This window comes from Eschscholzia californica, unplaced genomic scaffold (assembly GCF_041429995.1).
Source record: "Eschscholzia californica isolate CP2 unplaced genomic scaffold, dmEscCali1.0.p SCAF_4, whole genome shotgun sequence".
Classification (NCBI taxonomy): Eukaryota; Viridiplantae; Streptophyta; class Magnoliopsida; order Ranunculales; family Papaveraceae; genus Eschscholzia; species Eschscholzia californica.
The window spans coordinates 33,746,419-33,772,508 of NW_028238461.1; the positions used below are offsets into that span (position 1 = coordinate 33,746,419).

General features: G+C 39.6%; 1 pseudogene across 1 annotated transcript; it reads left to right on the forward strand.

The window, feature by feature from the left end:
* The first annotated feature begins 13,294 nt into the window (after nucleotides 1-13,294).
* On the forward strand, nucleotides 13,295-25,843 carry LOC147544235 (uncharacterized; annotated as a pseudogene). The gene is made up of 22 exons (XR_015223840.1): nucleotides 13,295-13,791; nucleotides 15,787-16,518; nucleotides 17,178-17,381; nucleotides 18,120-18,224; nucleotides 18,313-18,378; nucleotides 18,464-18,628; nucleotides 18,928-19,002; nucleotides 19,104-19,258; nucleotides 19,702-19,845; nucleotides 19,957-20,026; nucleotides 20,114-20,241; nucleotides 20,330-20,386; nucleotides 20,550-20,735; nucleotides 20,876-20,968; nucleotides 21,133-21,218; nucleotides 21,300-21,366; nucleotides 21,447-21,513; nucleotides 21,607-21,743; nucleotides 21,948-22,054; nucleotides 22,182-22,248; nucleotides 24,361-24,930; nucleotides 25,491-25,843. The product of XR_015223840.1 is annotated as an uncharacterized LOC147544235 (transcript).
* The last annotated feature ends 247 nt before the right edge of the window (nucleotides 25,844-26,090 follow it).

Genomic DNA, 26,090 nt, shown 5'->3' on the forward strand with positions numbered 1-26,090 from the left:
AATAAGAGAATGAGACAGAAGGAAAACGCTACTTCTCTCGGGGTCACGACGTTCGAGCAAATGGGAGATCCTCTCTTTCCAGCCACGAAGCTTCGCAACGTTCTGATTATTGAACGTACAATCTGTCAAGAAGATGATACAACATTAGGCGACAACATACATGGCGTATTCAAAATGAATGGTAACATACTTACGAGCGTCTTGCCAACGGGAAGGAATCTGACCTATCCCCCGGTCACCGAACACCAAGTCACCACGTGCAAGAAAATAATTGGTTTTCCACTTTCGATCGGTATCCGGCAAACCAGTGATCTAAAGAACACCGGGTTTTCGCGGCTTGATGCCATACCGACCTTTGTCCCTAGAATGACTCGCCAAGTGGTAGAAGCGGAGGACATCGCTCGCTGAGAGGTCTACGCTTTGTAGGTAGGCCAACACTTCCAAACACAACAAAAGCCTCCACGCGCCAGGCATGAGCTGTGAAGGAGCTATCTCGTAATGATCTAAGACCCCGTGAACCAAGCGGGGGATGGGGAATCTAAATCCCATGGAGAAAGGAGTCGTGTACAGCGCGGTCCAGCCACCATGATCTTCGTCAATTAGCTCGTCGGGTTGAGGAAGCCTGAGCTCTATAGAGTCGGGAATGTTATACATGAATCTTACATTCTGAAGTCCCTCCTCCGTAATAGTGGAGGCCGGGTTTTCAGATAAGCGCTTCAAGGATGCGCGTTTTTGCGCCAACATCCGTCTAAATTCAGAAGGTTCTGGCGCATGAGTCGGATCAGAGGAACTACCGTGCTGACGGTGACTCATCTCAGAAGGCAAAGTCTGTATGGAAAATGGACAAGGTTTCAGATCCTACAACGACTAAGTGAGGCTAAGGAAGTGAGCAATAGTTAAGCTTGGTATGTGCAGTCAGTCAATCGAGCTTGGTGATAACCCACTCAAAGTATCAAACCTAGCAGTAACACACTCAAGGTATCAAACCTAACAGTAACACACTCAAGGTATCAAACCTAGCAGTAACTCACTCAAGGTATCAAGCCTAGCGCTAACTCAGTCAAAGTATCGAACATAGCAACAACTCGGTCAAGGTATCTAATCTAGCAATAACTAACTCAAGGTATGAATCTCAAAAACACATGCCAACAAATAAGGAAAGTAACTTTGAGGATCAAACGCTATAAACATTCAAGAACGAATCAAGAACAATTGAAGAACACTAAAATTCAATCAAAGAACTCAACAAAATCAAGTAGGAAAGAGAAAAATACCTTATCAAGGTGAAGAATCCCAAGAATCTCTCTCCAAGCTCCAAATGGCAAGTGAAACAATGGCCTTACACCTCTTCTTATAGGGTCCAACCCAAGGGGTACCCCCCACCTCCTTCCCGCAAGGTAGTCTTTCGCGTTAGTACATTTGAACACTGATACGTGAAGAACATAGGCGTCCCAAGGACCCAAGACACGTCTGAGGCATACGCGGGAACCGAGTGGACGACACCCGGACACCCAGACACCCAGACGAAACGAAGCAGAGAGAGCTGATCGGCAAACGCGCAGGAAAGAGCCGGCCGTCTGAACGGCCAGCGCGCCGGAAGGAGCTGGCCGTCCGGACGGTCGGTGCGCAGGAAGTAGCTGGCCGTCCAGACGGCCAGCGCACGCGCAAGAGAGCGCTGGCCGTTCAACGGCCAGCACGCGCGCCCACGTGGCGCGCTCCTGGCCAAGCGCGCAGGAGCGCGCTGGGCGTATTCAAAACGCCCAGCGGGCACCACGTGGCGCGCCCCTGTGCGAGCGCGCAGGAGCGCGCTGGGCGTATTCAAAACGCCCAGCGCGCGCCACGTGGCGCGCTCCTGTGCGCCCGAGCGTAGGAGCGCCCTGGTCGCGCTCCGGGCGCCCCGCGCCCCCATTGCGCCCGGCGGCGCCCAAAAACGTACTGTCGGCGTCCGAAATATCTGATTTTTTCTCGGGTCACCCCCTCTTCGCGACCAATTTTCCGTCAAACGAATCTTCCCGCGATTCTGTCACGCCAAGTATCCGAAACCTACCGGCACCTCAATAATACGAGCGGGACACTCAACCTCGAAACAACCATCGCTACGATGCAAAGTGGCACTCCCACTAGTAAAATATGATCGAGACGCACACTCCTCCGCTGACACGGTCATACCTCACTACTCTCTAACTCCGCATCCGGACTTAGAGAGTGGGGGGAAAATTGTATGGGCAAATATCCGCCCCACGAGGTGCCCGCAGAATTTATGAACAACCGCTTCATAAGGATAAAATCCGCGAAGCTTGATAAGGAGGCCCGGTAACGGCCCAAGACGCTAGCATGATCACCAGATCCATAGCCGCTTAACACTAAGCATATCTAACACGTGTCGCGCGATAACCACCTCCAAGTACTAAGCTATCGGACGGCTAGAAGGTTATCGCGCAATCCATAACCTTATTAATGGTGAATATTCCGTATCTTCCACTTGAAGATGGACGTTACCGGCCAGTAGCTTATCGCACACGCGGTAACATCCTGACCGTCCCCCAAGAGATTCGAATACTCATCTGACGGTCGATACGTCAGATCCCCTATCTCTTAACGTACTTCCATGAGTAATGTCACAGAATAATTACGTCGGTTACGAGCTGACCGTCATCAAGACGACCTTCCTCTACCACTATAAATACAAGAGGCTACAACCACACCAGGGCATCCAATATTCGACAACAATACTCGAGTAACCTAATCCATTCTCTCTACTCACTTGCTCTCTCATAAACGTCTCAAAGATCTTCTGATCCTCTCAAAGTCTCTGACTCATTGTCTCAGAAATTGGGAGATAGGGGTCTGATAGTCACAAATCAAACGACAACTAGCTAACCGTATCAACACCATACGACCACCACCTTGTTGCGTAAGAGCCATCTGGTCTGAAATATCTCCCTCCCAACGGTAAGGAGCTGACGGTAACACCCATCCAGCAGTAACTAGCTGGCTGTATCGCCATCTTAATACCACCACCTCCTTATCGCATCATTCATCTAGCGATAATACGCTAGGCGTATCATCTTCATTCATCCTCACCGTTCGATCCACTTACGACCAGCACTCTATTGCGGATCCCTTTACGATCAGCACTCTATTGCGGATCCCTTTACGACCAGCACCTTATTGCAAGCCTCCTTTACGACCAGCGAGTTAACGACGATACTTCATTACCATCACCCTCTTAATTACCGTAAGTAAATCACTACCGTGGAGATCTGTTTCGACAACTTCACGAGCCGCGACACCTAAGCACTCCGACGACGGTTACCCTTCTATTGCCCACTTTGACTTTCTTATTTATATTTGATCGAGTATCTGACTTGACCGTCGGAGCCCCCTTAGGCCGACACCATCCCGGTGTCCCAGAGGCTTCACGATCTCTTCTCTCTTTTTGTGTGCAGGTTCTTTTCGACACGTAGCCGGTCCCCGAAGCATCCGACCCGACCCGACAGGACTTTTGACCGTCGACCCGTTGACTGTCAGACTTTCCGACCCGTAGACATTTTACCGTCTACACCCTCCATTTAATCAAATACTTTTGATAACCACCTGCCCTAGTAGAAACAATTTGATGATCCACAACATCTTCAATTTCTTCTTTTGAATGTGGGGCTGGTGGTAGGCGAATGACAGGATCCTTGTCAACTACATAGCTGTCGTGTTCATGGTACAAAGTAAGATCCTCAATGTTGAACACATTACTTATGCCCATATCTTTGGGTAAGTCGAGAACATATGCATTAGAGCTGATCTTCTTAAGAACCATATATGGACCAGCACTTCTAGAGTGAAGTTTCTTAAAAGTACCTTTTGGGTACCTATCGGGTCTGATTCGTACCATAACCATGTCTCCCTCGTTAAATTCGATAAACTTTCTCCTCAAATCAGCATGTGCTTTATAATTTTGATTGCTGATTGCAATCTTTCGCCTTACCTCATCATGTATGTCCCGAATGTGCTTACTAAAAGCATCTGCTTCAGCACTAGGGTGTGCTTTAATTGGTAAAGGAACCAAATCAATAGGCTTCTTTGGCAGTATACCAGTTACTATTTCCAAGGGGCTGCGACCGGTAGATCTGTTCGCTGAACTATTGTAAGCAAATTCAGCCATAGGGATGACCAGATCCCAGCTAGGAGCATGGTCACCGACTAGGCAGCGAAGTAAATCACCCAAACTTCGATTAACAACTTCTGTTTGACCATCCGTCTGTGGGTGAAAAGAAGAAGAAAACTTCAGCTTTGTATTCAGCATTTTCCATAGAGTACGCCAAAAATAACTCATAAACTTCACATCACGATCTGAGACAATGGTTGTAGGCAACCCGTGAAGTCGAACCACTTCTTTAAAGAAGAGCTTAGCAACAGAGACAGCATCAGCAGTCTTTGTACACGGAATAAAATGTGCCATTTTCGAAAATCGGTCCACAACCACATATATGGAATCATGGCCTCTTAGGGTTTTTGGTAACCCAAGGATAAAGTCCATGCTTAGGTCTTGCCATGGTTCATGAGGGACAGGTAATGGCATATATAAGCCGGTATTTTTCCGCCTTCCTTTTGCTATTTGACAAGTTCGACAACGAGAAACGACTTTGGCAACATCTCTTTTCAAGCCTGGCCAATAAAATCGATCTTCAACCATCACAATAGTCTTATCTCTTCCAAAGTGACCTGCTGCTCCTCCTGCATGTAATTCCCATATTACTTGCTCTCTAAGAGACGTGTCGGGTAAACAAAGTTGAGTCCCCTTGAACAGGTAGCCATCGTGTATAGAAAATTCAGTATGTACTCCTTGCTGTCCAACCAACAAATCAGCATAGATGATGCTGAAATCTTTACAAGAGGGGTAGTCCTTTTTTAGTAAATCAAAACCGACAACTTGGACTTGCATGGAAGAGAGGATATGAACTACTCGACTTAAAGCATCAGCAACCTTGTTTTCAGTACCTGCCTTGTGCTTGATAACAAAAGCATATTCTTGTAAGAAAGAAACCCACTTACCATGACGACGATTTAAATTCTTTTGAGAGTTTATGTATTTGAGAGCCTCATGGTCAGAGAATAGCACAAACTCTTGAAAAATAAGATAAGTCCGCCAATAACGAAGGGCTTGAACAACAGCATAAAATTCCTTGTCATACGTGGAATACTTTTGCTTTGCCTCATTCAGTTTTTCGCTGAAAAATGCGACTGGATGTCCTTATTGACTTAAAACACCTCCAATTCCCACATGTGATGCATCACATGTCACTTCAAACACCTTTGAGAAGTCAGGAAAGTGCAAAACAGGAGCTTCCGTCATCCTTTTCTTTATCTCGTCAAAAGCTATTGATGCTGCCTTCGTCCATACAAATTGCCCGTTCTTCAAGCAATTAGTTATAGGTGCCATGACAGTACTAAAATTCTTGATAAAACGCCTATAGAATGTTGCCAAACCATGAAAGCTTCGTACATCATGTACCATACTCGGAGTTGGCCAATTTGTGATAGCTTTTACCTTATCCGGATCGACCTGTACACCTTTTGCTGAAACAACAAAGCCTAGGAAAACAACATGGGTGCTCATGAAGGAACACTTCTTTAGGTTAACATAGAGCTTCTCTTGGCGTAAAAGCTTCATAACTCGTTGCAAATGGACAAGGTGCTCCTCTTTTGTTTTGCTGTATATAAGGATATCGTCAAAGTAAACAACCAAAAATTGACCAATAAAGGGTTGTAATACCTGAGTCATGAAGCGCATGAATGTGCTAGGGGCGTTAGACAAGCCAAAAGGCATGACTAGCCATTCATATAGACCATCCCTCGTCTTAAATGCAGTCTTCCATTCATCCCCGGGCCTGATGCGTATTTGATGGTAGCCACTTTTGAGATCTATCTTGGAAAATATTAGAGAACCAACCATCATGTCTAATAGATCATCAAGTCTAGGTATTGGAAAACGATACTTGATGGTAATCTTATTGATAGCACGACTATCAACACACATACGCCAAGTACCGTCTTTCTTTGGTGTGAGCAACGCGGGGACAGCACAAGGGCTTAAACTTTCACGAATAAAACCCTTGGTTAACAGCTCTTTAACCTGCCATTGTAACTCAGTATGCTCACTTGGATTCATGCGATAAGCTGGAAGATTAGGTAGTTGTGATCCCGGAACCAGGTCTATTGCATGTTGAATAGTACGCATAGGAGGCAGTTCATCAGGTAGTTCTTCAGGTGCCACATCAGAAAAATCAGCCAATAACTTCGACACTTCCGAGGGAATCGAAGGGGCATGGACAGCAGCAGTTTTATCAACTTCTTTCTGCACTACAATATACACAAATCCCGATTCTTTGCTGTCTAATTCAAATTCCTTCCTGGTAATCATGTGAAGGGACTTTTTATTGCTTGCAACAACAGTTTTGGGCTTCTTTTCCTTGTATTTTTCAATTTCAGCTGTACTCATAGGCTTCAAAACAACGTTTTTGTTGTTGAATGTGAAGCTGTATGTGTTCTCCTTCCCGTGATGGTGCACATCACGATCATAAAGCCATGGGCGCCCAAGAATTATGTGGGCAACTTTCATAGGAATCACATCACACCAAATCGAATCACTATAAGTACCACAAGAAAGTGAAACGAGGCAGCGATGACTTACCGGAATTGAGGTATTGTCTATCCATGCCACTTTATAAGGATGTGGGTGCGGTTGGGCAGCAAGCTTAAGGTGTTCAACTGTGGTTGCTGAAACAACATTCATGCAGCTCCCACCATCGATAATTAGCTTTTTAGCTTGGTCACCACAACGAACCAACATTTGGAAGATTGAAGTACGTCGCCAATCTTCTTTCTCAACTTTTGGAGATGCTAGGATGCGCCTAACAACAGATAAATGAGACGTATCTTCTTCATCTTCTTCTAAGTCATCGGGGTTATATGTCCCGTAATCAAACAAATATTGATTCTCCTCATCTCCTTGTATACCGACCTCCGTTTCGTCTTCTATACCAATATGTAAGTTCTTCTTAGGGCATTGGTATGCCAAATGACCAGTCTCCCCACATTTGAAGCACTTATTTGCTGAAAAGGGTTTGCCGTTGGCGTTATCTCTTGCAGAAGAACCCCTAAAAACTTGAGATTTGTTGGCCTGTTGATTTGTTGCTGTCCGAACTCCATAATTAGCATCATTAGACCTCCGATTTGCTGTTTCCATGGTTTGACTCCCAAACTTCTTTGTTATAGGGTAGCTTAGGAACTCATCCATGTCCAACGCAAGTTGGAAAGCATGTTTCAGATTGTGGATTGGATGTCGAAGTAATTCCCTTCTTATATCAGCTCTTAGGCCTGCTTTAAATCGAGCAAGGGCTTGTCGAGGATCTTCCACCACTTCACTCCTAGTTTTAAGCTCATCAAATTTCTGCATGTATTGTATCACTGACATGCTGCCTTGCTTTAAGTTAATAAGTTGATCACACAATTTGTCATGATAGTTTGCTGGCATGTATTTCTCTCGTAGTTTAATCTTCATTTCTTGCCATGTGTCAATTGATGGCAGTCCCTTTCGTCTGATATCTCCTTCAACACCATTCCACCACACTTTTGCTAAGCCCACCAGTTTCATCTTAGCAAATCTAACTCGTCGCTCGTCAGTCATATCAAACCAATCAAAGTACTCTTCGATTGATGTGAGCCAATCTGAAAATAGAGTTGGATCAACCTTACCTTCAAAATCTGGTACTTCAATCCTTACTTTCTTTGTAATATCACCAGCTGCATCATGTTCTGGTACCCTCAAGTTTCTTAGTGGTTCAAAAACACGAGTCCTACGTCTTGGGGGACTGTTTTGGGGTTGATCGTCTTGATTTTCCTCCTCATCGTTACCAACTTGGTCATCTTGTCCCGCAGTTTCAGAATTATTACCTGGATGGCGTGTTCGAATTTCCATCTCTCCTAGTCTGATTTCAATATCATTGAGAGTATCTACAATTCTGAAAAGGATCTCGTCACGCTGGTCATCAGTTATTCTTCCTCGCAAATTTCTTCCAGATCTATTTGCCATATGTAACCTCGCTCTGGTACCAAAATGATGTAGGACAGAAATGGGAAGTTGGAAATAAGGAAGAAAATAGCTTGATTATATTATAGATATAAGAAATAACGCACTAGTATCACACCAGTACAAACTAGGAATCACTCCTAGAGCCCTTAGGCATCACACCTTTGGGGTATTTGCATCACACAAACACATAAAGCTTAACTAGCTGCTGGAATACTCTCTGTATGTCTCAAACAACAGAATTACATGCCTTGTATAGGCCTAAAACCCACCTTTGTCATCTTTACTTGTAGACTATTGAACTTCTAAACTCCTAGAGCACTAAAAGACATTATAAAGGACATTTAAGACATTAAAGAGACACTATAAGACATTAAAGAGACACTAAAAGGCATTAAACATTGAACAAGGTGGAACCATTTTGGATTAGGCCCACATTATTCATGATTCCAAGTGGGCCCTTCATCTAAGACATGCCAAATCAGAATTTGGGCCTTAGAATCTTTCTTTTGACGCCTTCGATACACCTTTTGTGGTTGTTGCTGTTATTCATCTCTATCAGGTCACCCTCTGAAAACCAAGAGATTCAAGACCTGATTGCTGCCAAGTAACATACTTAAGTTGAATCTGAAACTCCTTTATACAAGTCATTTGGAGTTCTTCGTGCACTTCCAAATGCTTCGTAAATGGCATACAAAAGGGTCGTATTACAAATCTTCCTATCAAACCCTCCTAAAGCCAGTCAGGCGGACCCACATAATCAAACATACCCTGAAGCAATGATGACCCCGTCTTAGCAGTAGAATTTTACAGACCATCTTATGACAATGTCCACAAATGTTATTGATCCTCCATCCAGTATGGACCACTGTTTTCTTGGGGATACAGGAAGGAAGAATCTTGAATCTTAAAACCATTGGAAGAAATATGTATGATGAAAATTGGGATATCTCATAACTGGAGTGAGAAATGAGGAATATTATACCAGATTAACACTTTACACCTCTAATTATTGTTAATCATATCAATCTACAATCAACACCCCTTTTCCAAGTCAACCTAATTATTTACCTTGACAGACAAAACTCTCAATCTTTTCTACTTCAAGGGTAACTCAGCTGTAAGGACTCAAACATACATGAGTCGGGAAAGAGTCCTCGCCCCAACTATATAGCTCCTGGTCTAGCTATTTTACTCTGTTAGGAAAAGATACAGGGTATTCCATAAGACCTAAAGCGCTAACACATTGGCATCGTGCGATTAGTTCCTATTATTAGTTATGGTACAGACGAGCAATAAGCATTCTACGGCTTTTGAACCCAAAGAAAAAAAGGGTCAATGTGAATAAGCATTCTACTGAATTTGTTTGAACACCAACTTGATGTAAAACAATCAACTTTCTACTTAGTTTAATTAAACAACTGAACTCCTTACTTTCGAATAAGTGAAAGGATTTCGAAACTATTAATTGCATTCAGACTTTATAATTGGGGAAAACAGAAAATGGAACCTACACCAAACATATAAATTTTCCCTCTAAATTCTAATGTTAATTATTAAATGATGCAGGTGGATCTCTATTTCAAAACCTATTAATGTCACAAGAAGAAATCGAAACCCCTAATTTACTAACAGGACAAAATAAAAGTGCAAAAGAAATTCATTATCCATGAAACTCAAATCGCAAGAACATAAAAGAACAAAAGAAACACACAAGAAACCCTAAAGAAGGAAAAATTTAACGAACCCCTCAATCGTTTTAATCGCAACAACCCAAATTTCAAGATCAGAACGTATTCATATAAATCAAAAGTCACCAAATCAAATTAGATCGAGATAGAAAATCACAATAAAATAGTAATTTCAGGAATCGTACCTCGATTGTTGAAGACGGAGAGAAGGATGAGATAGGGCATCGATTTAGGAGCTTGTTGGTGAAGATATGAAATTAAAGAGGACAGAGAAGAGATGATGATGAATCTGCTGATGAGACGAATCTGAGAGAACAGAGGAAGAAAGAGATGTAGAGAAATAGACGAGAGGAAGAGAGAGAAGCCGCCATTGAAGAAGAGATGTAAAGCAAAACAAGAGAGAGAAAGTAGATAGATAGAGAGAGAGAGGAATAAGAAGACGAAGAAGGGGGAGAACGAAAAAAAGAAGGTGGCCAATACGCGGACAACCGTTTTTCTTATATGGACAACTATCTTATGTGGACAACGCAAAAAAATTAAATTTTTATATGGACATCAGTTTCTAAGAGGACAACTCTCTATTATTTTCACTCAAATCCTCTTAGAATCAAATGTATTATTTGATAACCTCTCTCTTTCTCCATAAACCCTAGGTTAGTTTAGTCTTCATCTCTTCTATTACTTGTTCATCATCACCCAAAATTCTAGAGAGAGAAACTCCTTGGAGAAGCATTGGTGGTTATGGCATCAAACAAAGGCAAGGGAGTTATTGTAGAATCTCCCCAAAGAAAAAGGTTAGAACCCTAAAACTCTAAAACCAACCATTAAGAAGAAGATGGTACTGATGGCAGAGAAAATTAGAGAAGATGTGGAAGACGAAGATGGATCTGTTGGTTCCGACTCTGAAACGATGGTGAAGAGGAAGATGAATCTGGTAATTCAGGTTGTGCAAAAATATGGCATAACAGAACATCCCTTGCGACGAAAATCTGGCATAATCAGAAAACTTGCCAGATTTTCGTCGCAACTTAGCTTCTATTATGCACTATTTTCGTCGGTTTTCTCCGAAAATACGGCATAATAGAAGCTAAGTTGCTACGAAAATCTGGAAAATTGTCCGATTTTGCCAGATTTTCGTCGCAAGTTATGTTCTGTTTTACCTCATCAATGTCATTAATGCCTATTATAGAAACGCTCGGAAAAACTTCTTCAGGTGCAGATTGAGGGATTTTGTCTTCTTCATCCATCTAGGGTTTGATAAAAGAAAATGGTAGAAACTACAGTTTACTTTTAGTAGAAATGAAGAAAGAAGAATAAGACTAAGAAGAGATTTTGTCTTCTTCATCCATCTAGGGTTTGATAAAAAAAATGGTAGAAACTACAGTTTACTTTTAGTAGAAGTGAAGAAAGAAGAATAAAACTAAGAAGAAGGAAGAAGATGAAGAAGAAGAAGACAGTTTGGGTTTTCAATCTTTAACTATTATTTTTGTTAGTAGTCCACAAGTTACTAATTATTAGTATTTAAGACTTTATGGAGTTGTCCCCTTATTAAATCAAAGTCAAATAAGTCAAGCATAGTTGACTCGCATCGGGCCCGAAAATAGTTGTCCATGTAAGAAAAACGGTTGTCCGCGTATTGGCCACCAAAAAGAAAGACCCACTCACTTTCCTTTTTCTTTATTTTTCTCCACGCTCTCACACACGAATGTAATGGACGCACAAATTCACACACTTTTTTTTCTCTCTCTCTACATGCACCCATCCGAACCGGCTCAGGCATGGGTTGGAGAGGCATATCTGCTTTTGGAAAACAAAAAAGATTTACGAAATACTACAAAATATTGGGTGGAAGAAAGTTTTACTTCTTCTGAGTTGTACTAGAACCACTACTTCTTCTCCGTGCCACCAGGGCTCGTCGGCAAATTATCATTTCCAACTATTTCTAGAAGAAGTCTACAATTTCTTCATTTTCTCTTCCCATCACCATCTTTGATCACCGTTGTCTCTCTCTGCCTTCCCCAAAACGAAGAAAATGAGAGATTAAGTAGGAAGGAGGAGAGACAGTGTTGGTGCTACTGGAAGGAGAAAGAGGAAAAATGGTTGGAGGAGGGGAAGAAGGAGATCTGAAAAAGACAATTTGAAGAGTCGTAATGATAAAGGTTTGTCATCGATCTCTATCGACGTGAATAACATAAGTGGTAGTGGGGTGACAGGAACAAGAAGTTTTTCCACCTCAAAATTTTGAATGACACGTGATTCCCACCCTCCACCCCACACACACAAAATATCGATAGTGGGAAATGGGTTGTGTTGATCAACCTAAGAGCATATCCAATGGGACACTCTAAAAAACACTTTAAAAGTTTAGTTTTCAGTGAAGATTTTATTTCCGAAGTGTCAATAAAAATAAGTGTTGTTGCGACCACGAAAAGTATTAGTGTTTAAACTAAGGTTATTCCCAAAAAAAAACTAGTCATTGTAGTTAAACTCCATTGATTTTTTTTTTTTTTTTAAATATGGATTACGATTTACGTTAGTCACATGACATTGATACATCATCAATATGTGATAAACACGATAACCTCTGAAGATAAACTATGAATGAAAGAGGCCTAAAGCCGAACAACATATTGAAGAGGTCTAAAGTCCGACTAACTTATTATTTATACCTTTAATAATCCAAATTCAATAATCATAGATTTCACCTTTAATAACCTGGGACCTCCAGAATTTTGGAGTTTATGTCAACACAATCAACAACTTGGGCAGCCAAGTGTTGACTCCATTTACTTTATTGTGTTAGAGATGTTTTATTTCAAATACCTTACAATAAAATTTCATTTCCTCTTCCATTTGACACTTTTTTTTTTCTTTTTCTATCTCACATGTTCATCTTCTTCACCACTGACTAACGTCATCTTTATTTCTTTGTATCTTGCTCATCTCCCTCTCTCTTGTTCATTTTCTCACTCCGTGGTTGCTAGTGGTGGTTGTCTGCAGTGGCGACCAAGACGAAGACAGATATAGAGATAACTAGGGCTTTCTTCGTCTCCGGGACCAATGAGAAACACAAGCCGTGTGATCGTGTCCGTTCTTCGCTTCAACCAAAGTTACCAGACACAACTTCAAACGAACGAACCCCCATACATTGTGGCGCGCAGGTTCAAGAGAGTTTAGAGGGATATTCGCATCACTAGGGCGCGTCAGAGTAATCGAAACCTAGTTCAACAAAAAAAAAAAGAGTAATCGAAACCCTCCATAATGTTAGTGGGGGCATCTTGAAAATAAAAAATATTTCCCAAACCACTCCCTAAAAACGAAACCTCCCCCCAATCACAAAAACCCTCGTCTCCCTTCTTCCATCTTTCTCTTCTTCCATTCGGAGGCGCCTTCTTCAACGCATCTAGAGAGAGAGAGAAAAAAAGAGGTAGAGATAGAGAGAGAAACTCTATTCATCTTTAAATCTTGATCTCTATCTCTACCATCTCATATCTTTGCTAAACCCTAGCTTGCTCTCATGGATTCCGAGTAAACTCAAGTCCAACAGGCACAACTTGCTGCTGTTCTTGGTCCTGATTCAGCTCATTTTGAAACCCTAGTTATTAATCTTATGTCATTGGGGAATGAACAACGATCGGAAGCTGAAATTATATTCAATCTTTGTAAGCAGAATCATCCTGATATTTGTGCTTCTAAACTTGTTCATTTTCTTGAATCTGTCCCTAATGTAGAAGTTCGAGCGATGTCTGCTATTTTACTTAGGAAGCATCTAACTAGGGATGATTCTTATATCTGGCCTCGTCTTGCTCCTGGTACTCAATCTGCTTTGAAATCTCATCTTTTGGTTTGTGTTCAGAGAGAAGATGCAAAAACTATCACGAAGAAACTTTGTGATACAGTTTCCGAGCTTGCTTCTGGGATTTTACCTGATGGTGGATGGCCAGAACTTCTTCCTTTCATGTTTCAATGCGTTACTTCTGATAATCCCAGGCTTCAGGAATCTGCTTTGTTAATGTTTGCTGATGAGACATGGAAATGTCCCATCTGAGTCTCTTAATTTAGACATTTAGACGAGTTAGTCTCTCTAGAGCAGTTACTCTCACGAATTACTCTCTTTTATGTTCAGGTACCTTTTTACAGAGTTACGCGTGCAAAACGGATAAAGTCGGAAAGAATACAGACTAGGGGCATTTTGGTCGTTTGTTGATTCTGACTTATTGGTCAAGATTAGTGTTCGGATGGAAAGTAGAGCCCAAGACGAACCCATAGGCGAAAACGGAAGTCAAATCAGAGTCCGGATCAATAAAATATTCAAGGTCAAAGGTTGGGGTCAAAATCATTTGACCAAAACACCTAGAGCCACGTGGCACAGATCTATCAGGAGGACATGACGCGATCTGACGGTACCAGGAGTTTGTGGTATACTCTCGGGAGGATTGGTGGTCACGCAGGTTGTACTCGGGATAATTCCTAAGACACTCACTCCGTGTAACCCGGCGCAAGTTACTTTAATACTCCTATGCTCGATCTAACGGTCTATACGTTCTCCGTCCACATGTTCTAATCCGAGGAGCCGTGTCATACCAGATTCATCAAGCCGCGAAGCACAAAATCTCTCAGTCTTATCAACCAAAACCGAGTACGTGATTCTCTCTCCCTCCGTTATCTTCTCGAAATTCAAATTCAAGATAACTCGAATTTGTCTTGCCGGGTCTATACATTAGAGAGAAAGAGAGAGAGAGAGAGAGAGAGAGAGAGAGAGAGAGAGAGGGATTGAAGGTGTTAGTTTGTTTGGATCCGAGAGAGAAGGATCTTGGTTAATGAAGAAAATCGGTTGGATGTATTTAGAGAGAGAGAGAACCGAGGGATTCGGTTCAATTAGAGATCAAAACAGAAACAAAGAATTTCGATTGGGTTTTGGTCTATAAAAACAGAAGAGAAACAGAGAAGGAGCATCGGGTTTTCAGAGAACAGAACAGAAAAGGAGAAAAGTTAGAGAGAGAGAGAGAGAAACAGAGAGCTTTATCAATTCAGTTTTTCTTGATTTTTTTTAATTCCTCTTTGTTAATCTGCTTCTTAGTGAGAGAGAGAGAGAGAGATTACAGAGAAAGAGAGAAAATTAGAGAGAAAGACAGAGAGCTATTGTAGAGAGACAGAAACTCGGTTTTAAGAAATTATTTGGATTTTCTTTCTTGATTCTTTGATTTCTCTTGTTATTTTCTGCTTCTTAGTGAGAGAGAGGGAGATTAAAGAGAGAAACAGAGAGATTACAGAAAGAAAAAGAGAGAAAACAGGAACATAGAGAGAGAAAACAGAGTTGAAGAAGATGAGAAAATAATTTTCTCAGAGAGGAAAATATTTCCGGGAAGACGAGAAAATCGTTTTCCCAGAGGGTGCGTTTGGCAGATTCTCGGAAAAACAGAAGGAAATCAACTCCTTAAGGGTCTGTTTGGTGGGAAAAGCGCAGAAAAGTGAGTTTCTTTCTTCTTTTTCTTCTATTACTTCAAATATTTATCGTTTTTAGCATGAGTAGCTAAGTCCTTTACATCTAGGGTTTTAGATGAAGTTTAAATAATTATTTCTAATGATAAATTTATTACAAGTTTTTATTATTTTAACGATAATATCTTCCGGGTTTTTAGACCGTTCATGGACTGAAAACCTGAGTTATACAAAGAACTATCGAATTAGACCAAAATTAATTTGTCCTTAGAATTGTTAGGAAAACGGATTCGAAAACCCTAGGTTCCCTTTTTCTGAATATCGAAATATTTATTTATTTATTTTTCTTGAGTTTTATATTATAATTCTATTTTATCACCATTTTTTTTTTTTTTGTTGAACTATTCTATTTTATCACCATCAAAACCAATTTTAAATCTCAATAGATTTAAGGTTAGAATTAGTTTAACTTAGTCCCTGAGGAACGAACCGGTCTTACCGGAACTATCACTTGACGCCCGTATATTTGCGGGTGGAAACCTATTTAGGTAACTTTTTAGGACCATCATTTGCTCAATTATCCCAGTACATTGGTGAAACCCTAATTCCACACTTGAATACTCTTCACTCTGTGTTTTTGCAATGTTTGGTTTCTTCTACTAGCTCCGATGTTAGAATTGCTGCTCTCGGTGCTTCAATCAATTTATTCAATGTTTATCGAGTGCTTCTGATCGTGATCGTTTCCAAGATCTTTTGCCTGTGATGATGCAAACTTTAACTGAGGCTTTGAACAATGGGCAAGAGGCAACTGCTCAAGAAGCACTTGAGCTGTTGATTGAGTTAGCAGGTACTGAACCTAAGTTCCTCAGGAGACAACTGGTTGAAGTTGTGGGTTCGATGCTGCAGATTGCTGAAGCTGAATCTTTAGAGGAAGGAACTCGCCATCTTGCTATCGAATTTGTCATTACGCTTGCTGAAGCAAGAGAAAGGGCTCCTGGGATGATGAGGAAATTGCCACAATTCATTAGTAGGTTATTTGCTATTCTGATGAAGATGCTGTTGGATATTGAGGATGATCTGGCATGGCATAATGCTGATACCGAGGACGAAGATGCGGGAGAGACCAGTAATTATAGTGTTGGACAGGAATGCTTGGATAGGTTATCGATTTCATTGGGTGGAAATACAGTTGTTCCTGTTGCATCAGAGTTGTTGCCCGCTTATCTGGCCGCTCCGGAATGGCAGAAACACCACGCAGCGCTTATTACTCTTGCCCAAATTGCAGAAGGATGCCAAAAGGTATTGAAGCTATATATTTCGTTACAGTTTTCAGTTTTGATTATCATAAAATTTAGTGTTTCGTTTGATTGTCGCAAGCTTTGATTCATGTTGTGTTCTTCCTTTAGTTCTTAATTATTTGAATTTTGTATTACACGGTTTTTTTTTTTTTTTGAAAATTTTGAGTTAATATTAAGGGAAAAGAAAGAAGGGACTGTACAAAGAAGACGAAAAAACGAAATAAAAAAAAAGGGGAATATACACGATTACATGCTCAAAACGCCCCCCCAATTTGACACAAAATCAAAATACGAATATGCCTTAGTCCATCCAAGGGACCTACTCCAATGAAACAAAACACCCAGAACATCTTCCTCCGCCACTTTGAACGCCCTAGGAGAGTCCTTAAAAATACCAGCATATGGAACCGGTATTACTCGGTATTCACCTTCCATATTCAAACTTGTATTGAGGCAAATAACATTTGTTGGTAGGTTTGGTTAGCTATCACATTGCTAAGATACGTAATTTAATATTTAACCTCAGTCTATTATCACTTGCTGTTATCCTGTGTGTCGTTGTCAAATATGTTGACTTGATAATTATTTATGGTTTTTATACTATTATCTTTTGGGTATTATAGTATTATTTAACTAATTCACTTGCGTATCATGATGTAGGTAATGATCAAAAATCTGGAGCAGGTAGTGAATATGGTTTTGAATTCTTTTCAAGATCCCCACCCTCGTGTGCGCTGGGCAGCAATTAATGCAATTGGACAGTTATCTACGGATTTGGGTCCAGAATTGCAAGTTCAGTTCCACCAACGGGTGTTACCTGCGTTAGCAGGAGCTATGGATGATTTCCAGAATCCTCGAGTACAGGTTAGTATTTTTTTTCTCTTTAAGTAGAGGTAGGTAAACTATATGACCAGCACATTTGAGATAAAGTTAGGAATAAGTTCTGCAATTGTGTACCAAATTGCTGCCAACTTTCGGGTTATTTGGTTTTAAATCAGAGTTTGGGGTATAAAGGATGTTTTAGTCATTTGTTCTTATATCATTATTTTATCATTTTCGCTTATGCTGCTTATTCTTTCCTTTAAGATGTACATATTGATTGAATATTGTAGTTACTCGGTTATCATCCATATTCTGAAAAGCGACACGCCGACACCTTTGGGGCTCTAACTTTCAGAAAGGCTCTTTTAATTAATATATTTTCTGTGCTTGCCTTTCTACCTTATGTATACTAATATATCATTCTTCCATTTGGTAATTTGGTAAGTGTGTACAAGATCTGGTTTTTTGGTCATTTGGTAAGTGTGTTATACGTATATGTATACTAATATATCATTCTTCCATTGATATAAGTTACTAATTTTTCACATATGGGCACCCTCCCTGCCCGTCCTCCAATCCCCTGTAGTTTCAAACTCTTTGGCTTGCTATGCCTTTCTCTCCTAACAGCTAACTTGCAGCGTCCTTTTGTATTTTTATTTGTCTGTTCAAGAGTTACTTTTTCACATTTCAGCAGCGATGCATTGATATGTGTACTTATTCGTGTGTTGCGGTGCAAAATCCATTAGTTTTTGGCTTCCATTAACTGTTTCCGTTCGACAGGCACATGCTGCTTCAGCAGTCCTCAACTTCAGTGAGAATTGCACCCCTGATATCTTAACTCCCTACTTGGATGGAATAGTGAGCAAATTGCTTGTACTCCTACAGGTATGGAGTCCAACCCATTAAAACCAACATGCATTCTTTTATTTTCTTCCCTGTTTTGTTTCTGATGTTTGTGCTCTGCAAAATTTAGAATAGAAAGTAAATGGTACAAGAGGGCGCTTTGACTGCCTTGGCATCAGTTGCCGATTCATCACAGGTATGCCTAGTTTTTATCATTAATGTGCTACTTGGGGTGCTTTGCTAGGAATCTACTTGGACTGACATTTTGTCAAATTCCACAGGAGCATTTTCAGAAGTATTATGACGCTGTTATGCCTTATCTTAAGACTATCTTGGTTAATGCGACTGATAAGTCAAACCGCATGCTTCGTGCCAAATCCATGGAGTGCATTAGCTTGGTTGGAATGGCGGTCGGGAAGGAAAAATTCAGGGATGATGCTAAGCAGGTAGCTAATAACATGTGCATCGTTTTGATAATTTGATTCACCCATCTAATATATGCATGAAGGGATGATACTCAACTATTTTTTCAAACGGATACAATCATATTAGTTCTACTAATCTGAAATATTATGATTTTTTTTGTTATCTTGGTGTGTTTCTTTCTCTGTTCTTTTTGGCATTTAATTCAATCATTTTACTTTCAAAACTAAGGGTTCAATCATCTATATTCTGGATAGGGGAACCACATGGTTGTATATGTTTCTTATTATTGACATGCTCACTTCCTTTTCTTTCCATGAAGGTTATGGACGTGCTCATGTCATTACAAGGATCTGAGATGGAAACCGATGATCCGACAACAAGTTACATGCTTCAAGTATGTCATCATCTGACTACTGTAACTTCATTTGAGATTCATGTAGATAATGCACTGTTACCACATAATATTTATTGAGCAAACCTTAATAATTGTTGCAGGCATGGGCCAGACTCTGCAAGTGTCTAGGGCAGGATTTCCTCCCATACATGAGCGTTGTCATGCCTCCGTTGCTTCAATCTGCTCAACTTAAACCTGAGGTGACTATTAGATCTGCAGATTCAGATGATGATGATATAGATGACGATGATGAAAGGTTTGCCTATAGTTTTAGAAGCTCGCTCATATATAGCACAAATACAGTTGTGTTAGCATCTAATGATTGCTTAACTTCATTTTTTTTACAAAGCATCTAATCAATTATAGACGGGAAATATTTATAATGTAAGGGATGTGCCTATACTTGTCATCTGTAGCAGTGCTATTATGTTAAAAGTTTCCACGTAAGCAGATGTCGGGATAGTGATACATGTCTGCCATATCTAACCTTCTGCTATACCTGTTGACTGTTATTACCAACTGTTGCACAGATTAGAAGCCTGTTATTTCTTTTTTTGCTTTACAAATTATGCTGTTAACTTAAGACGGGCAATCAGCCTTCGTAAAAAAAACTTGGAGACACTACCATCCTTGTATATTCGGAGGTACTTCATCAAATGTTTGGTCTTGTGCTCATTATGGAATTTTGTTCTATGGCAGTATTGAAACCATCACTCTGGGTGATAAGCGTATTGGAATAATGGAATCAAAACTAGCGTCTTGGAGGAGAAAGCTACTGCTTGCAACATGTTATGCTGCTACGCAGATGAGCTAAAGGAGGGATTCTTTCCTTGGATTGACCATGTTAGTTATAAAGTCAAGAACTCAAGATAAACTATTTTATAATCTTTTCTTACTATTTTTACACATTCTGCCTTTGGTTACAAGGATTGCTTAGTTTTGTTATGGGTCCAGGTTGCTCCTACTTTGGTTCCACTCCTGAAATTTTATTTCCATGAAGAAGTCAGAAAGGCTGCTGTTTCTGGTATCAGCTTAACTCCTTTATTATACCATTGTTGTTATCGTTGACGTTGCATTGATGTTGATATTATCCATCTCTTTTTAATTCCAGCAATGCCAGAGCTATTGCGTTCAGCAAAATTAGCTATCGAGAAAGGACTAGCACGAGGTGTTAATGAGTCTTATATTAAGCAGTTGTCCGACTACATAGTACCAGCCTTAGTGGAGGCTCTGCATTATGTTGTTACCCTTTTTTCTTCTTCCTTTTCCAGTAAATCACTTCATTCTCTGATAGTGGGATATTTATTGAATTGTAATTAATTTGCAGGAGCCTGAGACCGAAATTACCGCGAGCATGTTGGATGCATTGAATGAATGCATACAGGTTCATAAATTTTACTTCGATTAGGAATATAAGTGCATATTTGAAGTTAAGGAGTAAAAACAGATTTTGCTCAAGCAGACAATTAACTTGATGAGCATGCTATGTTTTCTCTGGGCTCTCCTTCACATTATCTCAAAAATTTATATGTTGACTGTTGTTTCAGGTTTCTGGGTCGCTTCTTGATGAGAACCAGGTAAAATCTATAGTAGATGAAATAAAGCAGGTGATCACAGCCATCTCAACCAGAAAAAGAGAAAGGGCGGAGAGGGCTCATGCGGAGGACTTTGATGCAGAGGAAGGGGAATTGCTTAAAGAAGAAAATGAGCAAGAAGAAGAAGTTTTTGATCAGGTTTGTCAGTACATACTTCTTTGTGGATTTATTGGTCTGTTTTAGTTGCTAAATATTCTACTGAGTGCAACCAAGATATATATATATATATTTTTTTTTTTCTGTAAACTATTCATGGTCCCAGTATTTTCTTCATGTAGGTTGGTGATTGTTTGGGAACATTGATTAAAACATTCAAAGGCTCATTCTTGCCATTCTTTGATGAGCTTTCGTCATATATAATGCCTATGCGGGTAAGTCTTTTACTCATTACTTTCCTTTTCCTTAATTTTATTGTGAATCGTCAATCTTGACATCTCATGTCAGGTCAATTATAGTGGTAAGATTAAGTTGCAATCTTTGGTAGCTATGGTTAGGCATGTAGCCTGTGATGTCTTATAAGGCTGTAAATGTACAGGGTAAAGATAAGACTCCCGAAGAAAGAAGGATTGCTATTTGCATTTTTGACGATGTTGCGGAGCAATGTCATGAAGCAGCTCTCAAGTAAACATCCTCAAAACTTCGAGAACCTGTTTTAATTGAGTATTCCTTCTCTATACTTAACTATTTCTATTGCTGGAACAGATATTATGATACTTACCTTCCTTTCTTACTGGAAGCTTGCAATGATGAGAACCCGGATGTTCGTCAGGTCTGCTCTTCGATATGATTTTTCTGATTTTCTACTTGTTAAAAAATTCGGAGGAAACTTAAGTTCAAATATATTCTTAGTCTGCTGTTTATGGGATTGGCGTCTGTGCGGAGTTTGGTGGGCTTGCATTTAAACCCCTTGTTGGAGGTATGTTTTATTCTGGTTGCCTGACCTGTAGACTTTGCCCTAAACACGACACATTGTCTCCAAGATACTAATATGATTTCCTCCACTTCTCAGAGGCTCTTTCAAGGCTGAATATTGTGATACGTCATCCTAGTGCATTACATTCAGACAATGTTATGGCTTATGATAATGCTGTTTCAGCTCTAGGGAAGATATGCCAGTTCCATCGTGATAGTGTTGATTCAGCGCAGGTATTTTTTGGGTTCAATTTTATGCATTCGAGCTAACAAATCACATTCTTTGTGTTCTCATTAGAGAAGCAAATTTGAATTTTGATACATGTCCTTTTGTAGTTTTGTAAAATAGGCTTACCTAAGGTGTTGAAAGAAACAACTGACCCTCTGTGGCCATCTATAATCTATTCAGTGGATTTAGTACTTCTCTTTGCTTTGCAGGTTGTTCCAGCATGGTTAGGTTGCTTACCAATTAAGGGTGATTTAATTGAGGCTAAAGTTGTTCATGCTAAAGTTGTTCATGACCAACTTTGCTCAATGGTTGAAAGGTAAAAATTTGAAATTGTTAACTGGTTACTTTTTCCCATTTCTTCTACACATTCTACAATGGTTATCCTCAATTATAATTTCACTTTCTTTCGAGAAATCAAGGTTCAAGTTTTCTTCTACTTACAGGTCAGATAGAGAGCTCCTGGGCCCTAACAATCAGTGTCTTCCTAAAATCGTTGCTGTTTTTGCTGAGGTAAATACCAACTGTCCACCTAACTTCTGGAATACTGTTCTAGTTGTTTGAGTTTTATTGATGTGAGCTCTTGTTGTTGATAGGAGAGTGGGAAGAGAAACAATATTACAAATATAAACACGTATATTGAAAGTTTGGTTGAAATATAGAAAGTTGGGATGACGAGATATAGTGGTAGATAGAAAAAGAGTAGGATATAAACACATTCATTATTGATGAACTAAAAATTTCAAATAAAGTTAAAGAGGTGTTATGTCGATGGAAGTGTTACAGAAAGTACTGGATGAGGGGTTTCGTCAGTTTGAGTTTGAGTCACCGGCTTATGTTGACTGTTAAGTTATTAACTCCATTTAGTGACCCAAACATTAAATCTTCAGATTACATGACCCTAGCACTAATGAACTTTGGTTTAAAAACTTCTCCTCGATATTGTTATTAGGGTAACTCCAATGTGGGGCTCGGGCTCCCAATTTTGGGAGCCCCTGAATTTTGGGAGTCGGCTTAGAGCAACTCCAATGTTGGGCTCCCAAATCTAAATTTTGTACATGTGTGGTGTAAGTGTGTGAGGTTTGTGTTTTAATTTTCACCCATTAAATTTTGGCTCTAATATTTGAAATTTCATTCATAATCAAAACAACTAAAATTCATACATAATCAAAACAACTAAAATTCAAACATAATCAAAACAACTAAAATTCATACATAATCAAAACAACTAAAATTCATACATAATCAAATCAACTAAAATTCATAGATTTTCCTTTTTCCAATTTGAGAGCAATATCCTATGAATAGCAAGTTGTTCGGGATCCATTTTTGAAGTATCTTTGCCCGCCAAGTCTATCCCCATTTTCATCCGTTCAACCTTGTTGTTATCTAGTTGCACGTCTAATTTTTTTGCTTCCACCTCTAATTCTTTATGTTTGTAGTCTATTTGTTTCCCTTGAAAGAGCATACTTCCATTGATAAGTTTATCTCTATTATCTTGTTTCTCCATTTTCTCTTTCCAAAATTCAAGCACCGCGGAAATTTCACTACCTTTGGATTTATCTCTAGCCTCCTTGCTTGCTTTTCTTCCAAGTGGTCTTTGTTGGGTTATTGAGGGAGATCCTTCGTCTTGGTCAAAAGAATTTTTTCTTTTGTGTGACGAAGATTGAGATAAATTTAATGACCATTTGGGATGGTCTTTCAAAATTTTATAACAATGTTCGAACTTAAATTCTTTGTTGCGGATTTTATCTACAAAAATAAAATTTTAAAATTTCAAATATGTATAAAAAATAAATCATAATGTTGTCAAAATGTAATACGAGTAATTACCCGATCATTATCATTTTCTCCGCTTTTTGGGTTCCTTTGCAACAATGCCAAATACTCACAAAACTTCGCGCATTGCTTGTTAATTTCGCCCCAACGACATTTAAGACCTTTTGGTACACGATTTTGATTTGTACGTTCGTTGAAGTGTTCGGCAATTTTGCTCCAAAAAGTACCCGCTCTTTGATCATTACCAATAATCGCATTGGTGGCAATATGCAAATAAGCATGAACGAGCACAATATCATGATCATTAGTATAACGCTTACTAGAAACCGACGACATTGGCGTTTCATTACAATCAAGATTTTCTTCGACCCTTTCTTTGATTCCATCATTGGATAAATTAACTTCATCGACATAATTGAAATCGGAGTTCAACATTTCCATATAGCCTAAATTATGCAAATTGGCATTTGGATCCATTGAAAAAAAAAATTAATGGAGGAGAAATTGATAGAGAGAGAGAGAGAGAGATAAAATAGAGAGCAAATAGAGAGAGAGAGAGAGATAAAAAAAAAAATATTGGGTGGATCCCCTTTTAAAGGGGATCCACCCAATATTGCCGTTGGGAGCTCCCAACGGTAATTAAAATGGGGCTGGGAGCCCCCAGCCCGGGCTCCCATTTGGGAGCCAGGGAGCATGGGGCTCCCAGCCCCACCCGGAGCCCAGCCCCGGGGCTCCCGGGTTGGAGTATGTGGGCTGAGGCTCCCAAATTTTGAATTTGGGAACCCCAGCCCCCCCACATTGGAGTTGCTCTTAGTAGTTTGATGGTTTTGTGGTTGGTGGTGTTAGGTACTATGTGCAGGAAAAGATCTCGCAACAGAACAAACAAGTAGGATGATAAATCTTTTAAGACAGCTTCAGCAGACATTGCCACCAGCAACCCTGGCATCAACTTGGTCATCTCTCCAGCCTCAGCAACAGCTCGCTTTGCAATCTATACTCTCCTCTTAGATGCCTCATTACCAAAATTATCATCTCGTTCAAACCAGGGGTATTAGATTGTGAAGCAACTGGTCATTTGGTCGGCCAGTCCCCACCTCTTTTATCTCTCTATGATTCTATCGTTTATCCATTCTTTTCCATTTACTCCAATCCTCCTTTTTGTTTCCCCATCCAATCTCTCTTTTCTCGTTTGCTTGTGTTATCCGGCAATGAATGCCCATTTCAGTCTGTCTCTTGAAAATGAAAAGTGTGTTCAATGGTGAGAAACAAGATTTATTTTCTTTTCCTGGTGTTGTATGTGTATATTACTGTCGTAAATTATTATCCATTTTTGGGTTCGAAAAGAGAGAAGGGAAAAAAAAGGAATAGAGAATGGATTGGCGCGTGATGGTCTTAAGAGTTTCAGTTTGGTTAAAGGTGAGTTGAGTCTAAAGAATTGTATGGAAAGCAATTCATGTAGCAGTTTTGATGTTTTTTCTTTGTTTCTTTGATGACTGAAAACGATCGAGTATGCCTGAGTTCTTAAGTACTTTTTCTTTTTTGACGAGAGAGTTCTTAAGTACTTGGAAATTATATATCTTCATATAGTCGGCCACTAAACTTTCACCTTCTGCTAATAGTTTAGTTTGCTTTTGTGTTGTGATTTCATGAGGTCTCTTATTGCTTTTGCTTAGAAATGAAATATGATCAAGAAGACACTTCGAATCTTAAGATATAAGCTTATCAACTACTGCCACATTTCAGTCAAGCGAAGTGATTCTTATGTTTTATTATTTTATTATAAATGAAAAGAGGCATCAAGTTGTGTTCAATGTTTAAAGAAACTTTCTCTACCTAGATGCGGTTTTCTTTATATATCTAAACGTACTTATATTCGGTCACTACTCACTCCTACTCTTTTAACTATCTCTTTTAAGTTAAATAAAAAGAACAAATTGAATAAATTTTGATGCAATACGCTTATATTTTGCTTATAGGTATTTCCCAGAAGTATGTGTGGTCTATCAACTTGAGGCCATTACAAAGCTTTTATTTCATCCGTTTGTAGGAAGTACACCTTTGTTATCGGAGTTACGGAACTTGAGGAAGAGAAGATTTTAGGCTGCTCGGAGGTATAGAATTTTGGGTGGTTTATCAGCTTATAATCCTTATGAAGTTTGCTTTTTAAACATTCATAGGAAATACAACTTTGTTTCCCTCAGTCATCTTGTTGAAAGGACTTTAGGGAACTTGAGGAGATGATTCCAATTTTATGTGATAGTACAATTTTTTTAACCTAACACAAGATGAAACACATGTAGGTGGTAATATATTTTTTGTTGAAAGAATATAGATGGTAGTTGGAAGGAAAAGAGAAAAATCATATCAAGAAAAACATCACAACCACCGTCACTCGAACGCCAATTTTCAATGGCAGATGCATGTGCTCACATGTATTTGAAAATCTTAAATGCATGTTTAAGTCATGACCTAATAATATTATAAATGGACATCATTACAATTATTTTTCCAGTTATCTGTGCTGGAACTTCTAGGGTTTTATTCTGCAAGTTTAGAATAAACTTGTATGTTGAGAT